Below are 12,499 nucleotides of genomic sequence, written 5' to 3'. Positions count from 1 at the left end.
CTTACATAATGTTATATGTTAATTATATCTCAATAAAACTGGGAAAGTAATTTTTAATTAATATATGTTTTTCTAAACAAGCAAAAAAAGCAGAAACAGACCCATAGACACAGAGGGCAAACTGGTGGTTGCCAGAGGGGAGGGAGGAGAGTGGGTGGGTGGGCAAAATGGGTGAAGGAGAGTGGGAGGTACAGGCTTCTAGTTATGGAATAAATCATAGGGATGAAAGGTACAGCATAGGGAATATAGTCAATGTTGTAGGGTGACAGATGGCAGCTACACTTGTGGTGAGCATAGGATAACGTATAGAATTGTCAAATCACTGTGTTGAACACCTGAAACTAATGTAACATCATGTGTCAACTACAATTAAAAAAAAACAGTCCTCTGTGTCACAGAACTGACTAGGTTGGCACCTGTTTCATAACTTACCAGCTGTATTGTTGTATAAATTACTTAATCTCTCTCTGCCTGTTTTCCCATTTTTAATGGGGATAATTATAGTAGCAAACTCATGGATTATTTGAGAATTAGATGAATTAATCTAGATAATCACTTAGAGCAGTATCTGATCTATATATAACAAGTGCTCCACACTGTCAGATATTATTGATATCATTATTAATTTTATTATTAGACTATGACATATTTTCCCAGCTCTATAAATCAGGCAAATATAAATTGCTTATTTTTAGATGTTAATAATAGTTATTATGGTAGAAAATGGCCTATTTTAAGATCCAAAAACCCAACGTTGGTACTGAGTTCACCATAAATTAACTTTATGAACTATATCAGATCTCGGAAAAATCACGGAAAAACATGTTTGTGTCAATTGGAATGTAATATACAATTGATATCAGGATTGAAGTGAGACTCCACTATTTTGCATATTCAGGTTGTAATGTCCTATTTAGTGCCTTTTGATACTCAGATTACATTTTTTACTGATTGTTTCATTTTATTTACTCAGCTCCCTTGGGCAAGTGACTGAGTTGATGTGCTTACGTTAGTTGTATTGCTGAAGATCTGGGACTGAATGAAGTTACACAACCAAAACACGGTGAAATCGAAACTGGACCTTAGGTTTTCTTATGTCAAAAGAATAAACCCTTTAACAAACACAGTTAAGCCCTGACCATGTACCAGCCCTAATTCAAGGCACTAGAAGTATAGCAGTACATAAAATCAATGAAAATTCTTGCCTTCGGGGAGTTTACATGCTTTTAATGGAAAAAGAAGAATGATTTTTAAAAATCTATATGTGAAAGACATAGTTGACTAGATGGAATAAGTAAAGAAGAATTAAGGTAAGAACAGGGATAGGCAGTACCAGATGCAGGGGGTCCTTCCTTTAAATAGGACAAACAGAGAAGCTTCACTGAAAAAAAAAGAAATTGAAGGACTCCCAGTGGAGGTTTGTAAGAGGTACAGCTGGACCAGCAGAAAGAATATTTCTTGGAGAGGGAACAGCAGAAGCAAAGCCCAGAGGATGAAACGTACCTGGAATTTTTGAGGAAAGCCAGGAGACCATTGGGTTGTGAGCACAGTGAATGAGACATCTGAGAGCTAACATAGGACCAGAGCATGTAGGATTTTGCTAACCCTTTTATTGTTTTTGGCTTTTATTAGAATAAGATGGAAGCTACTGGAAGACTTTGAGAAGAGAAGAGGCTTAATCCGATTTATCTTTTAATAGAATCATCCTGGCTGCTATTTTGAGAGTAGACAAAAGGAAGGGATAGAATAAAATAAGAAGACTCCATTGCAAAAAACTTAAAACAACATATAGTGGCTTAGACCAGTGTTTTAGAAGTGTGGATGGGGAAAAGTAGTCCTATTTCAGACACATTTGGGATATCTTTTGAACTTAGCACCGATGAGATCTGTTAACATACTTGATATGAGGTATGAGGGAAAGAGTGGCGGCAAGGTGAATCCAAATGTGTAGGCTTGTGGGGGGTAATAAAGGTAGGATGGAGGTGCCCTTACCTGAGGAAAAAAAAATTAGGAGGAGAAAATTGAAGTTTAGTTTTAGATATGCTAATTTAAATCACCTATGAGCACTCTAAGTGGGTCTATCAAGTAAACAGTTGATTTAAGTATGGCTCTCATGCAGAAGTATAGACTAAAATAGACATTTGGCAATCCTGGGTGTAAAGATGATATTTAAAATCATAAGCTTGGAATAGAACTTGAAGGGAGGTAGTCTAATAGAAAATAAGGGATGTTCAAGATGTGAGCCATGGTGTACTGTATTATTACAAGGCTGGAAAAATAAGGAGAAACCCTCAACGTAGATTAAGAAAATGTAACCAATTAGGGAAGGAAGACTGGAGAGAATGATATTCTGGAAGCCAAGTGAAAACAGTATTTTAATTGAAAAGAAATATCAGATGGAGATGGTCTAAAGTCCTGACTGTAGCATTACTAAAATGTCTGATTTACACCACAATAAAGTAAGAAGCAATTATCCATTATATTTGAGTGTCCATTATGTGCACAGGGCAGATGGTGATTAAGGGGAAACCAACCAAACAACCAAACAATTTCCACAGATAAAACATTCTTCCTGCCTCTGAGCTTTAAAGGCAGGAAGAGAGAATTACAAACACTGGTTGTAAGTCTCATAATAGATGACAAGAAACACTCTGTGGAAATATAGATAAGACAGAGATTAAATTTGATAGGCAGTTTCAGGGGGAAAAGGTCATATTTGAGCTGGGTATTAAAGAATGACTGTTATTTCTTTGGGTAGGAAATAGGAAATAGGAATGGACAAATAATAATGACATTCCAGGCAGATAAGATTGCGTAAGCAATGCCACAAGGGCATGAAAAGTCAGAGCATGTTCAGGAATGAGTAATAAATTCATTTGACTAAAATAGAGGGTCCAAAGAATGAAGGGAATGAATAGGTAGATATACTTTTTTGTCTTTATGGAAAATCTTACTCAACAGTTCAGTAGAAAGAAAAGTTTGATAAAGGGAGATATTTATCCAAAATTAAATATTATGATTACTATAATTTTTTATTTTATGTTTTTAAGTGTATTTGTTTATTTTGAGAGAGAAAGAGAGAGAGGGAGAGAGAAAGAGAATGACCAGGGTGGGGCAGAGGGAGACGGAGAGAGAGAATCCCATGCAGGCTTTGCCCTGACAGTGTGAAATCCTATGCAGAGCTCTATCTTGAATACTGTGAGATCATGACCTGAGCCAACCTGAGCTGAAATTGAGAGTTGGTTGCTTATCCGACTGAGACATCCAGGTGCCCCCCATTACTATCATTTTTCAAAAAAGCCTTTTATAGTCTACCAAAAGTCTGTCAACCTAAAAAATAAAATAGTTATTTTACTAACAAGATGAGATTATTCAGGACTACCAGAGAAATTGCGATTCAGGACAAGCAAATTATGGTGAACTACAGACAAGTCTGAAGAGACAATGGGACTATCAGCTTTAATTAGGCTTTAGGAGGACATTGGGGAGGATTGTTTGGAACAAAAGTTCATTAGAGAGTAAGAAGTTTGAACTTGTAGTGGGTTCTCATTGGCTGCAAGTAGTGGTTTAGTATGTTGTTGCTGAGGGGGGAAGGGAACTTTCTTCTTTTTCTTAAAAGCAGGAGATAAAATTCCCATGTGAAAAATTTCCTCCCTTATCAAAATAACTTTCATCCTCCTATTTTTTTGCTGATTATGCAGGCCACAGGGAGTGGCACACACTAGAGAGCTCCCCAGCAGGACTTCCCATCTCCATGTTAAATGAGGGTCCTTTTGTGGTGCCTGGGTGGCTCAGTTGGATAAGCATCTGACTTCGGCTCAGGTCATGATCTCACGGTTTATGGGTTTGAGCCCCACATTGGGATCTGTGCTGACAGCTCAGAGTCTGGAACCTGCTTTGGATTCTGTGTCCCCTTCTCTCTCTGCCCCTCCCCCACTTGCTCTCTCTCTCTCTCTCTCTCTCTCTCAAAAATAAACAAACATTAAAAATAAAAAGACTGTAAATGAGGGTCCTTTTATTTATTCTTACAAACCTCAAGTCCAATATGTTGTAACATTAATACCTTCTTGGAAAATACATAGAAATATAAATTCTTCCCTGTAAGTTATTCTATTAGGTAGATTTTAATTCAAATAATGTTGCTTGGGCTATTTTCTAACTTAAGTGTAATGTTGTGTTTTAATTTTATCTCTTTCCTAGAAATGGTTCTCCGTATTGCAAGGCTGCAAGATCACGCAGAAAGAGTGGGACCAAATAAACTGGAACATCTGACACACTGAATGAATGTGAGTACAACATTAACAGCTTTTAAAAAGTGAGAAAGAAAAATTATCTAAAGTGGCTTGGAGTCGATTGTGACTGAATGTGGATAACTGCTGGATCCTTGGGATGGGTGAGCTCTCCCTGGGGACGGTGGGGTTTGTGTGTGCACCTGTGACAGGACTTGATTTCTCCTCAAAGCACATGCATTGAATTTTTGTCTGGAATCACTTTGTCTCTCATATCTGCTCTGCTGCCAGTAAATCTTTGAAAGCCTGCTTTTTGACCGCAGCTGTAATGTATTTCCACCTACTCTGCTCTCAGACTCCTACTCAACCCCCTATTTGCCCTTCTTTTATCTTTCTGTCAGTGTGGTCCCCCGACACCATGATTAGTTTGTTTTTTGTTTTGTTCCCCTCCCTGAACCTGAAGTCAGCCAATTGTACTGGGGGTTCTCTCTTATCTTTCTGTTCTCTCCCAATCTTATCCCATGTTACACATACTTTGACAGTTGCCAGGGTGATATTTATTTGTGTAGTTACTTGAATATTTTATGTATTCATTTTATGTGTTTTATGTATTTTATTTGAATATTTTATGTATTTTATGTATTAGATCTAATGCCCCATGCAGGCAAGGATTGTGCCTGTTTGCTGAAACATCATAGATACTGAACATTTCCATGCTGCCTGACCCTGCCTGGTCCTGAGTAGGATTTGACCACTTCACGTGTTCCCACACTTCCATAATTGTTCAAAATATCTGTTCTTCTGAAACTCATATCTTTCCTAGACTTGCTCAGTTTCAGATAAAAAAGCCTCTTGCTTTCTCGTAAAGATAAGGCTATCCAATGTGAACATCACTAAATTTTTCTTCACTGTACCTGAAAATATCTGTTTCTATCCTTACCGTATTTGTTTCCCAATGTAACCTCCTACATTAGATTTTAATCCTAATGCTTTACATGTGTTATCAACTTTATTAAATCAGCTATTCCTCCCAGATTTGCATCTCTCCATTTTCCGGGTTCCTTCCACACAGACAAAAACCAACCATGCTTATGTTTCCCTTATCATGAAAAGATTCAACCATCTAAAACCAAATCAAACAAACCTCTTCCATCTCACTGTTCTCAGTTTTTCCCTCTAATCTAGCTCCTTTTATCCATTCAAACTTCTGTAAACAATGGCTGTTCTTTGCCCATCTGTGGTAAATTCCACAAGAGAAGGGGCTGCTTTTACTGTGTTGTGCAGCATATTTCTAGTATCTCGCACAGTATCTAAAATGGTCAGAACTCAAGAATTAAGTGAATTAATTTTAGCTACCGTTTCACTTCCTACACTGGACCTGAGTGTTAAAATTTTGCTTTCGGGGTAGGGGGTGGCCCTGGGTGGCTCAGTCAGTTAAGCCTCCAACTCTTGATCTTGGCTCAGGTCATGATCTCATGGTTCATGAGTTGCAACCCCGCATTGGGCTCTGCGCTGTGTGGAGCCTGCTTTGGTTTCAGTCTTCTCTCTCTCTCTCTCTCTCTCTCTCTCTCTCTCTCTCTCTCAAAAAACAAAACAAAAAACTTAAAAGAAAAATTGTGCTCCTAAGCACTGCTTAAATTACTCTCACCATAATAGTCCCCTTCTTTGTCATTCAATCCCTGGTCACATGCAAATACTTCTCTTATATACCATATCAAAGTCTATCTTAATGACTGTTAACTGTCTATGCCTCATCACTTCATCAGAGTCTCAGGAGGTCAGGACAAATAATTTGGTTATTTGTTTGGCCCCTGGGTCTCCTAACAAAAGGCTTGCCAGTCATTAATTATTAATGAGTTGAATTAACACTTTAACCCCTAAACAATCCTTTAACATTGTTCTGTTCACATTTAGTATAACTTTTAATAAAATACTTTGACCCTGAAATAATAAAAGGATGAAATCGGATAGCCTTTTAAAAACCATTTCAAATCATTAAAATAAAAATGTTTAAAAAACATGCAGAATGAATCATATATGTGCTTTGTATTGATGATCCCTGTATTTAAATAATTGAAATTATCCATATGTATGGTATGCACACATCTGCACACACATATACACATAAAAAGTATGGTTGTGACCACTTGATAAAAGAATAGCCATTGATCACATTATTTCTAAGAAAATAAAATCTTTTTCTGGGTCTTTTGAATTCACCCAGTAAATTCCCACAGGAGAACATAGAAAATCCTTAAGAAACTGTGAGGCATCTGAGCAAAGGCTTAGGAATTACTCCACGCTCACCTTCTCTGTGTTTTCATGTTTGCCTTTCCAAAATAGGTTCTCATGTTTTTCCCTGTTTACTTCTCTTCTTCCTCTAACTTAAGTGGCTCAGCAGCCTGAGTTGAGTATATTTGTCCCAGGTCTAATCTTCCAAGATTCCCTTTTGGAATACTATTCTCAGTTTTACCTATAAGCTGTATGCAGTGAAATGGATGGATTAAGCCTTTCTCTGCCATACACCTTGCTCAGGCCTTAGGAGACCTTACAGTCTGTGGAAAGGCATCAGGCAAAACCAACGTGATTGTTTGGTAGCTTGTGGGCTAAATAATTTATTGTTTAATTAACTTTTCTGTTTTCTCATTAGTTGTAACTTTATATGAAGAGAAAAAGTTATTTAAGAAAAGTATGGTGGATTTAATTTGTCTTTCCCCCAGCAAAAAGTCTTGAATGTGGCGTATGTGCAATTAAAATTTGATTTCTATTGCTTGTGTGGTGCTCACTCATATGATCACTGTTTTTCATAGGAGTGTCTGCAAAATCTACATAATTCCCAAGGCAATAACACTTTAAAAATCTAGAATCTTTCACAATTAAGGGGAGTCCATAAAGACTTATTGAGGGGCGCCTGGGTGGCGCAGTCGGTTAAGCGTCCGACTTCAGCCAGGTCACGATCTCGCGGTCCGTGAGTTCGAGCCCCGCGTCGGGCTCTGGGCTGATGGCTCGGAGCCTGGAGCCTGTTTCCGATTCTGTGTCTCCCTCTCTCTCTGCCCCTCCCCTGTTCATGCTCTGTCTCTCTCTGTCCCAAAAATAAATAAAAAAAAAACGTTGAAAAAAAAAATTAAAAAAAAAAAAGACTTATTGATAATCACTTAATTTGGGAGGTGTCTCAGTTTCTAATTCAGGGACATGAATGGCTGTAAGGTCTATCTATGCCTCTTCTGTAACTCTTTGGCATATGTGCTGGGCTAATCCCTGCAACCCTGTATGTATAGGATACATCACAGAAACTAACCAAGAATGACCTCCATTTATTCCCCGGCGTCCATTTAGTTGTTCACTTGAGTATTCTTTGCTCATTTAATGCTGCCCTCTGCTCTGGAGGCTGACCTATAAAAGCTAGATCAATGGATTGTAGCTCCTTTGGCCAAAGGAGAGCACCAACAAGAGATAATAAAAAGGAAAAGTAAGGAGTACCTGGTGGCTCAGTCAGTTAAGCGTCCAACTCTTGATTTGGGCTTAGGTCATAATCTCATGATGGTGAAATCAAATGTGGAGCCTGCTTAAGTTTCTCTTTCTCCCTCTTCCTCTGCCTCTTCCCTCCTCATGCTCACCTCCATGGTCTGTCTCTTTCTCTGTCTCTCTCTAAAAAGAAAAAAAAAAAAGGAAAAGTGAGATCAGGGTATTCACTCCCTTTCTGCATGTTTATCTAAGGTAGCTGGATCTTTCAACCATAGATCTTCTATGGGTGAAACATGTGGACACTGTCTACATGAACGTCTCTCCCAAACTACTCCCTTCTGACTAGTGGTATTAATAGGTCAATTTGTCTTACTGCCTCAGAGCCCTGCACCCCAGTTCCTCTACACCCTGATTACCTCTTTGTAAATAGCCCCTTTTAAAATATATTCTCCACAGGGGCACCTGGGTGGCTCAGTCAGTTGAACGCCCTGCTTCGGCTCATGTCATGATCTCGTAGTTCATGGTTCAAGCCCTGCATCGGGCTCTGTGCTGACAGCTCAGAGCCTGGAGCCTGCTTCGGATTCTGTGTCTCCTCTCTCTGCCCTTCCCCTACTCTCTCTCTCTCTCTCTCTCAAAAATAAATTAACACTAAAACAAAAAACTTTAAAATATATTCTCCACAAATCATCTTAATCTGAACGTGCCAGATATTTCCTACCAGGGGTCTGGTATAATGGCTGTCTTTTGAGATTAATTACTGTCCTATTGACTATGCAAAATTATAATAGTAGGGAGCAACAAAGTAAGCATAAATATTTAGCTAATAGGCATGAACTACATGTTCATACAAAAAGAAGTCTTGGGAAAATACTGTATTAGCAATGTTCGTCATTTCATTCTATACATTTGGATTGACTTCTGAAACACATTGTGAACTGATTATTAGACGATGGTACAGTTTTCTGTGTACTTTCCCCCCGCCCCCCACAGATGGATAAGCATTGAATTTCGACTGAATTTATCAGGGTTACAAGTCAAACTTTCACCCATTTAATTTTCCTTTTAGAAGGTGTTGGAAGGTAATTGACTGATACAGCCAGTAGTTGAGCTCTTTTAGACCTTGATAAAGCCATCAGTTTGGTGTGGGTGCCCCTATTTAAAAAGAAAAACAAAAGTCTTAGCTATCTTCGAGTTGTTGGCAATCAACAAGTCAGAGATTTTCTTTTTTTTTTAATAATTTGCTTTTTATTTTTTTGTATTTAAAAAAATTTTAATGTTTATTTTTTGAGAGACAGAGAGAGCCTGATCGGGGGAGGGGCAGAGAGAGAGGGAGGCACAGAATCTGAAGCAGGCTGCAGGCTGTGAGCTGTCAGCACAGAGCCCTTGGCGGGGTTGGAACTCGTGGACTGGGAGATCATGACCTGAGCCCACCTTGGATGCTTAACCTACTGAGCTGCCCAGGCGCCCCTTACTTTTTGTGTTTTTAAAGAGGAGATGTCTCAAAGCAACAGAATTGGATCTTTTGCAGCTGAGAAGAACTCAGATGAGAAATAGGCCCTTTTATTCAAATACACAAATTACCCTCTGAACATTTTTTAATATTCATCTTATAGGAGAGAGGCAGTTCTTCATATGAAACTTAGTACTGTATATAATCACCCACCAAAATATTTCCACAGCATTTGAGTGTTTGAAATTTAGTTCTGCTTTGAAATTATAAAAGAGATTATAGATCTGTTATGGAGAGTTTGAGAAATTGAGAGAAAAAAAGTTCATAACTCTAAACTAGGAATATTATAACTTGTACATTTACATAAATTTTTATATAGTTTTAATCTTAGTGTACTAACAATACTTGCATTATCTGAATTACTATATAGTTTTATAATAATTTTAGATATCTTGAAGAAACTTATCACAGATTAAGTGTTCAATAAGAGCTTTTATTTAATGAAACAGATACTTTGTGCATTTATAAAAGGAAAGACTGCTTCCATGATAATGGAATCCTCTGATATGCACCTACTTCCGTATTGTGAATTAGCAAGTTCCCACGTTTTAAGATATACATCTTCTTTTCAAAAATTTCCAGTTTTAAAACTGCAATACATCTTATAATAGTGTAAAATAGTTTACTTTTCAACATGTTTTTATTTTTTTTGCTACATTCGATAGCAAGAGGTTTGTGATATATTAATATTTTAATTTCTGAGATTACAAGACATTGGTGAGTGAGTGTGAGTGTGTGTGTGTGAGTGAGTGTGTGTATGTGTGTGTGTGAGGTCAGACGTGGCAGTGAATGCTGATAGAGTATACCTCATCACTTACATGCCATCTATTTTAGAAAGTAAGTCGTTCTTATTTTAAACCATAAAAATTGCTACAGAAACCCCATAAAATTTAGATAGTGAAGTAAAAAGGGAAAATGGTTAATTTCGCTGCTTGAGTTACAAGGTTTACAAAATTTTCTTACTGCATTTTTCTCTCAAACTTTTAAATGTTTGAAGTCATGTATGTTTTAGTTCTACTTATAAAGTAAAAAAAAAAAAAGTGTTTACCTTGATTCCTTAGGGAGAAGTATTAAAAAGAAATGAAAAGATTTCCCTCTCTTGGAGAGAACATCTTTTTCTTAACAATAACAACAAAAACTGAGTACCTACCGGTCTAACACACATACCTCTCTTCCCAGAAACTCGGGAGAAATCAAGTTGTGTGTGGAACACCAGAGAGCACTATAATGTGTCCAAAGGATGCCTCTGAGTACTGCCCACTTGCAGGCAAAAGCATCAGTTAGTTATAATAGAAGTTACATTTTAATTAATATGCCCTTTTCTTTTGATCCACTTTTAAAAATTTTTTAATGTTTATTTTTGAGAGAGAGAGAGACAGAGAGAGAGAGGGAGTGGGGGAGGGGCAGAGAGAGGGGGAGACACAGAATCTAAAGCAGGCACCAGGCTCTGAGCTGTCAGCTCAGAGCCCAATGTGGGACTCGAACTCAGGAACCGTGAGATCATGACCTGAGCCAAAGTCAGACACTTAACCTACTGAACCACCCAGATGCCCCGCCCTTGATCTATTTTTTACTGTACTAAGAGACATTAATAAGATGTTAGGAAAATCACCCACCAAATGAGAATTTCCAAGGAGAAAAGGGCTGGGATCCATTCATTTCTAATTCACCATGTACAGAATTGACATATATACTTTGTATTCTTGATACTCTTGAAAGAACCTAGCATTTCTCTGTGTACTCAAGATCCCTTTGCTAGCAACCTAAAAAAAGTCTGTGTTTTTTATTGGTGATGCAAATTTGATCAGCTCTCAAGAAATACGCATTCTCAAACCTCTGATAAGGGCCTGATTTCGATGATATTCTTTAGTTGGCAATGCCTGCTATATTGTGGATATAAACTAAGTTTTAATTTTATCCAAACTTGCTCATTTTATTTACTGATTTTATTTCCTACACTAGCAATGCACAGTGATTTAAAAAAAAAATGAGTATATATAGAAGACTTTTAAGTTCCTTAATACTCAGGATACTCCCTTGCTAAACAAAACCTCCGTTATCACTGATCCATGTTCACTCAGGCATTTGTATCCAGCTTTATATTGTTACAAACAGGGCTGGAATAAACATGATCATAACTTTGGGTGCTATCGTTTACTATTTTAGTAGAATCAGTTCCTCCAAATAAAATATTGGAGTAACAAACACACATAATGTGAGTATTTTACATTCTTGTTAAAATCTCGAAAGTTTTTATCAGGAATTTAGGAGAATGATTCAGTATTTTTTAAATATTAAATAATCTGAGGAATGCTGTCTTAGTCCATTTAGCCTGAAGGCCAGAGATTGGATGGCTTTATCAACAAACATGTATTTTTCAGTTCTGGAGGCTGGGAAGTCCAAGATCAAGGATCCAGCAGATTAAGTGTCTGGTGGAGACCCCCTTCCTGGTCCTTAGATATTTGTCTTCTCTCTGTGTCCTTACATGGCTTCCGGTGCCAGGAAGCTCATTGGGTGCTTACTCTTTTAAGGACACTAATCCCACTTATGAGGGCTTCACCCTTATGACCTAATTAGGCACCCCCCCCCCCCCACACACACACACACAAAACCAGTTCCAAATACTATTACAATGGAGATTAGGTTTCAACATATGAATTTTGGGGAGGGAAGCACCAGCATTTATTCTATAGCAGATGACATTGCTGTTCTATTATTTTTCTTTCTCTTTATCATTAATAAGCATTAATATTTTTCATACATTTCTTATCTATTTTTGTTTGTCCCTTTATTAGTTGCCCGTTTCTGTTCTCATCTGGGTCACCTTTACAGAGGACAAACTAAGAGGAAAGGACATAATATATAATATAGAGGTCATAGGGAAGAAGCAAAGGAGGTGTTTTCCCCAGTAAGCATCACTGCCTGCTGGAAAGTAATCTCTCCCCCTGGAGACTTGTGATGAATTTGGCAGTTGTACTGAATGCCGAAGCAAACATTCAGTTTAGCAAAACTCTAGTTTGTTTTTGGCATTTATGTTGATTAGAGGGAAAAAAAAGTTAGACTATGACTTTCTTTTTTTAACCACCTGTTAGCAGGTGGTATGAGTACTGTTAAAGGTAAAGGTTAGGATCCTTCTCCATTAAAGTAAGTGCCCAAAGGAAATCAGAAACATGTATTGACTATCTACAGTGTTTTAGGTAGTGGACTAAGAATTTAGTGGTGTTATATTTTGTTGTCAGTAGACTTGTAAATTTTCAGCATCCATTTTATTCATCTTTATTCTTCCAATGAATAG

The 12,499-nt window shown here is 37.6% G+C and overlaps 1 protein-coding gene across 6 annotated transcripts in view; it reads left to right on the top strand.

Moving 5' to 3' along the window:
* Positions 1-12,499, top strand: part of LRRC4C (leucine rich repeat containing 4C) — a 1,203,118-nt gene that overhangs the window by 488,501 nt on the left and 702,118 nt on the right. For all 6 annotated transcript variants that reach the window (XM_058688696.1, XM_058688692.1, XM_058688697.1 and 3 more), the window contains one exon: positions 4,201-4,286. The gene's annotated coding sequence lies outside the window, so the exon portion shown is untranslated. The remainder of the gene's footprint in view (positions 1-4,200; positions 4,287-12,499) is intronic.

Source organism: Neofelis nebulosa, chromosome 10 (genome assembly GCF_028018385.1).
Source record: "Neofelis nebulosa isolate mNeoNeb1 chromosome 10, mNeoNeb1.pri, whole genome shotgun sequence".
NCBI lineage: Eukaryota > Metazoa > Chordata > Mammalia > Carnivora > Felidae > Neofelis > Neofelis nebulosa.
This window is presented reverse-complemented; position numbering and strand designations above follow the sequence as displayed.